Here is a 5,716-nt window from a genome sequence, read left to right as displayed (position 1 = left end):
CCTCTCCAAAAAAAAAAAAAAAAAAAGACCTGGAACCTTTCACGTCCATGGGTTTTGCTTACGTTTTTGGGATTGTTTTTTCCATCTCAACTTTTAGGACTTATTTATCTATTAGAGAGAATAGCCTTTTAATCTGTAACATACAATTTTACTCCCAATTTATCCTTTATTTTTTGATGTTATGGTGTTTTGCCATAAAAATTTTATCTGTGTTTCTTTAGTTAAGTTTATTTCCTTTATTACTTCTCAATTTTAAGCCATAGAAAGGGAGGTAAAGAAATTTAATGGGGCTTCTTTATAGTATGTGTGTGGCTTCATTTTCTACATTGAGAGCTCTGATCCATTGGGAGTTTTCTCTAGCCAATGGTTTGAGATAGGAACTTATATTTTAGCTTTTCCCCAGTGGCTTTGCAACTTGTCTTGTTTATGCAAAAGTTCATCTTTTCCGCATCTGATATGCCACATTCATGATATACTTAGTTTCCTTATATTCTTCTATTTGTTTTTGCATTTTCTCTCCCGTTCTATTAGTCATGCACCAATGCCACACTGTTTTATCAGAGAGGCTTCACAGTATACTTCGAGATTTGGGAGGGCTATTTCCTTCTCATTCCCTTGCTCTTTGTCAGAGGTTTTATTTTGCTTTTATTTTTTCTCTCTTCTTGCTTTTTTATTTTTATGCAGGAACTTTAGAATCAACCGGACTGCAGTACAGGAGGAGAGGGAGAATTCTTTTGGCACTTCTTATTGAGATCACACTAAACATACATAAATCGGAAGTAATAGACATCTTTGCGATACTAAGTCATGTGTCCAAGGACCTGAAGCACCTCCATATTCTCTCAAGATGACTTTTGTTTGGGAACCCTTTGAATCTAGGTGGACTGCCTGTATAGAAATACTTGGAGACTAGTCAAGTTTAATCAGATTAAAACAAAACAGAACAGAGGGCCAGCTGGTGGCACGGTGGTTAAGGTACCTGGTCCCACATGGCCAACTATGCATTTTGGGTCCCTGACCCAGTGGCTTGAGAAACACGCTGGGTATGTGTGTGCGTACCCAAAAACCACAAAAGAAGAATAGAGGCAAAGGGACTAGGATGTGACCATCACCTTTCAATGATAAAATGATTTTTCACTTTTACTCTCTTGCTAGCAAAACAACAACAACAAATTTTTTTAAAGAAAATTATGATTGACAGTCATAGCATCTGCTGCCAAGGACTTCTCCTGGCAGGTAGAACCTCGACTCTCAGAGGCTGTGAGCCTTATCTAATCTCTGCACATCTCTGATGCTCCCATTACATTTACAGAGAACTCTGCGTCTCCACCCTGGCCTGACCTCTGGCTTTGTCACGGCCCTGACTGAAGGGAACTATTGGCCTCTTGATTGCCAGGGCCCCATGCCTCTGCTTCTCACTCTATTTCTGGATGGCTGGTGCTGGCTGGTGGCTGTGCCGTGTGACTGATGAGGAGAAAGGGGTGTTGGATGAGCAGTCTGGCCAAGGTGTGGTCACCTGCTGGGAATTAGTGAGGAGTAAGGTGACTCATCAATTAGTAATCAGAGAGGCATGGGTGACATTCATACTCAGTTCTAGAAGGACAGAGAAGCCTCTGAGGTCCTCCAGAAGGGTTAGCAGTTGGAAGCATAAACTAAGCCTGAGAATGGGAGTGGGTCCAGATATAGAGAAGCAGCAAGAGGTCGAGCAGTGATCCAAGAGAGGACCCAGCTGGAGTGTGGTGGGGTGAAGAGAACCTTCTCGGCAGATTGACTCTGAGGCTGAAGGCGAAGGAGGCGTGAAGACAGCCATAGGCCAGGAGCTATCCAGCCCAACGTCAGGCCGCTGTAATGAGCTTACTGAGAAGGGTTTGGACAGATGCTCCGAGTAAGGGCGCCTTTCATCCGAGCTGTTCTCGTTCTAATACCAGTGCTCACACCACGCCGATGTGATACGAAGAGTGTTGAGTTTCCTGAGCAGATGAAATAGGGAACCGATTTGTCTCACAGAAAGTGAAGCCTCAGGTTTAGGGGCCTTTGCCCCTTTTCTGAAGACACAGCTGTCATCTGCTCTTCCTTCTTTCTCCCTTCCTTCCCCTCCTCCTACCAAGGAGGAGAAGAGACAAACCACTGCAGGCATCTGCCTCACTTCCCTTTCAGTCTTTGCCTCTCCTCGGCCTCTTCTGCTGTCTCCCTCCCGGTGTGCCCAGGCCTCGTCTCAGACTTTCTCCCATTACAGCCTGTAGCCGGCACTGGCTGGTGCAGGCAGACGTGGCCTAGCCCAGGGCGCGCTGCTTCGGCCTCACCTGTCAGAAAGCTGCCAGGGCTGCTGCCGCTGCAGGACGTCTACACAAGAAAGGAAAAGACAGTGAATGCTTTGGGGATTAAGGGCCCTGGGTCTTAGGTCAGGAAGACGATGCAGCCTTGAGTAAGTCATGTCACCATTCTGTGGCTCAGACTTCACATACAGAAATGGGCAAGTAATGACATCCCTGGCAACACACACACACACGAGTTGTGAGCTGAGCACCACGGGAGCAGGGACGGGCCTGAGCAGCACTGCCACGCCCGGCCCACCTCCTCCCACAGCTGCTTGTGCCGGCCCTGTGGGGGAAGAGCCGGCGGCACTCGGGTGGCAGAGCAGGTAGGGTGAACTCTGGCTGACATCCCGGCCCCAGTGGGGACCTGGCTGACCTCTAGGTCTCGGTAAACAGCCACAACCACGTAGCCTCATTTGGGGAAGCAGTCTAGTACTGCTTCTGAGACTTCTCTTCTGGAAACTCAGAGAGTGGTCTGACTGGCGCAAACTCACCTCTGTGCCCACTGGCAGTGTCCAGGTACCAAGTCAGAAGGAGGCTGACTCCTCCTTGAGTCCTTTCTTTCTCCTGTCCTTTCAAAGTGACAGATTGAAGTCAGGGAGATGAAGTCACCCCTCCAAGTTCAGGGGTTACGTTTAGTTTTTTGATGCCGGGGCAGCGTCTGGTGCCAAACCACAGATTTCTCTTGCAGTGGCTGAGCTCTGAGGTTAGCGGCCGAGACCATGGATACAGACTGGGGCTTGCACCCAGGTCTTCCACCGAGGAGTGGCATAGCTTGGGGCCGTCACTTAGCCTCTCTACGAATCGGTTTCTCCACAGTCGGTGTGAACGCCTTCACAGCACAGTCCACACTGTGGACTGTTCAATATGCATATTGGTTTAGTTGTCATCTGCAGGTGCCAGGAAGAGAGCCCAGGAGCAGCCAGAGCTGGCTGGGTCTCAGCCCCGTGCTCCAGAGTAATCTGACTTCTCGGCCTCAAGTCTCATCATCTCACAGAGCCAGGTTAGGTCGGGTAGGCTTGTCGTCACTCCGTATTTCTAGACCGGATCTTCTCTTAATTAACTGCGGTCAGATATTTAATACTTCCGATACGAGTAAGGTATAAGGAATAACAATAAAATGAACATTTAGCCCCACCACCCAACTTGAGAAATCAGAGACTGCCACTGCCTGGGAGCCCCGCATGCCCCTCCAACTCCACTTCCTGTTAACCATTTAGCCGAATTTCCTATTTATCATTCTCTTCCTTGATTTCACCGCACATATGTGTCCTGAGTAACTTTCTGTTTAGTTTTATGTCTTTAACCTTCACCTACACACAGTCATGCTGTATGAACGTCTTCAGCGCGCCTTTAGGGCTCGGTTATTTTTGTTCTTTATCCATACTGATGTAGTGGTTATAAATTAACTCTTCTGTTGATGGACAATTGGGTTATTTCCAGAGCTGTTTTTGTTTTGTTTCGTTTTTAAGAAACAGTGCTAGACCAGTATGGAGGTTCAGGCGCTAGATCCGACATGGTCGACTGCGCGGTTGAAGTCCGGACCTGGTAGCTTGGGAATCATGCCAGGTACGTGTGTGTGTGTGTGTGTGTGTGTGTGTGGCCCAAATCCCAAGAGGAGAGTGGAGAAGGGATTGTGGCATGGCCATTACCCCTGGGGGATGATTTCTTACTTTCTCTCTCTCTGGTAAGCACACGCGCTCTATAGCAAAAAAAAAAAAAAAAAAAAAAAAAAAGAGAGAGAGAGAGACCAAGGGAAAGAAAGAAAAGAAATAGTGCTTCCACGCTGGGTGCGTGTGCGTGCGTGCCCAAGATCCCGAGAGGAGAATGGAGGAGAAGGGATTGCGGCGTGACCATCCCCCCTGGGGGTGATTTCTCACTTTCTGGCTCTCTCTTTGTCTTTCTGGCAAGCACATGCACCCTATAGCAAAAACCTCTCAAAAGAAAAAAGAAAAGAAAAGAAAAGAAAAGAAAAGAAAAGAAAAGAAAAGAAAAGAAAAGAAAAGAAAAGAAAAGAAAAGAAAAGAAAAGAAAAGAAAAGAAAAGAAAGAAAAAAGAGAAAGAAATAGTGCCTCAGTGAAAACTCACACACACTCACGGACAAGCCATTGGTGCAGGTGGTTAGGAGTGCCCTGCCACACCTACACCCCACTGGTCCTGGGGTGTATTTCATCAAATGTATTCGATAACACCACACTGTTTCCAACGTGACTGCTTTATGGTTTCTGTAGAGTATACACATCCAAGTTTTCTTTCAGGTTGGGCTTGTCCATTTCTCATCTAGTAATTAACTAGCCTAGTGACTAACTTCCACGTCCACAGAGCCAGCGGACCGAGCCTGGGTGCTGACGAGGGGGTGCTGTTCTGCACGCTACGTGGTCTCGCTCCTCGTACAAGTCAGCAGGGAAGACCCTGTGCTGTGCGTCTCTGTCCCTGGTTAGCCAGCTGCAGGTGAGGACAACTGCGGTGGGCCTGGAACATGAGGCTGTCAGGCTGCACACCACGTGGGGCAAAATGCCCAGTCTGGAAAAGCAGCCTCTCGTTTTCACCATGTCAGACTAAATACAGTAAAAAGAAGAAAGACAAGTGGCTGTAAAAAGAAAAAGCAGAAGTGTAACTCTTGCCTCTGGTCTTTTTCTCTGGGGAAATAAGAAGTTGCCGGCCCAGGTGCTGAGCAGAGCTGCTGGTGGAGAAAGAAGTCAAGTGACCAATGGGACGCACTTTACCGTAAGTCAGAAGGGCGAGCTGACTTGACCATGCCATTCCTGTCGCGTTCCCACCCTAGTCTCCTTGTCTCTCAGCTGGAAGACGGGAGAGGGGAAGGGCAGGGGTCTAGAGCTCCTTCAGAGTACGCTGCAAGAAAATTGAGCTGCTAGATTAGAGCAAATAAACAATCAGAGGAGGCAAGCTCTCACCTTTTCCCGTGAAGGACTGTCTTCCCTTGCTGGCCGAGTCAGCAATGGGCCAAGCAGAAGGCCCCACCTTTCAATAGCTCTGAAGATTCTGCTCTTGAGCATCTGGTCAAGCCAGAAATTCTAAGTAAGCGCATGAATGTGAACAATCAGGGTCACCTGGAGAATACAGAACCTCCACTGGTACCAGGAGGCACCGGTGGGAAGACTCCAGCCCCTGCTCCACCTTGCCCGCCACTGCCACTGCCGCTCCTTCTCCTCCTCTGCCCCTCCATCTCCCTGGACCCTGGGTCTGTAAAGGAGCGGAGCCTTCTTCTTGTCGCCCTGTGAATTCCTCAGACCCGGGCAAGAACTCGCTTCCCTCATGGACACTTACTTCGCACAGCTGAGCGGGTTCTCCCTGCCGGCTGCAGGGAGTGTGTCCAGGAACAGAAGGAAGATCCCCTCTCACCTTCTTCCTCCCTCTCCCTCCACTGCTGCTGTTCTCTC

The sequence above is a fragment of the Tupaia chinensis genome, unplaced genomic scaffold, assembly GCF_000334495.1.
Source record: "Tupaia chinensis unplaced genomic scaffold, TupChi_1.0 Scaffold000539_1, whole genome shotgun sequence".
In the NCBI taxonomy this organism is placed as follows: Eukaryota; Metazoa; Chordata; class Mammalia; order Scandentia; family Tupaiidae; genus Tupaia; species Tupaia belangeri.
Note: the sequence above shows the minus strand (reverse complement) of the source record.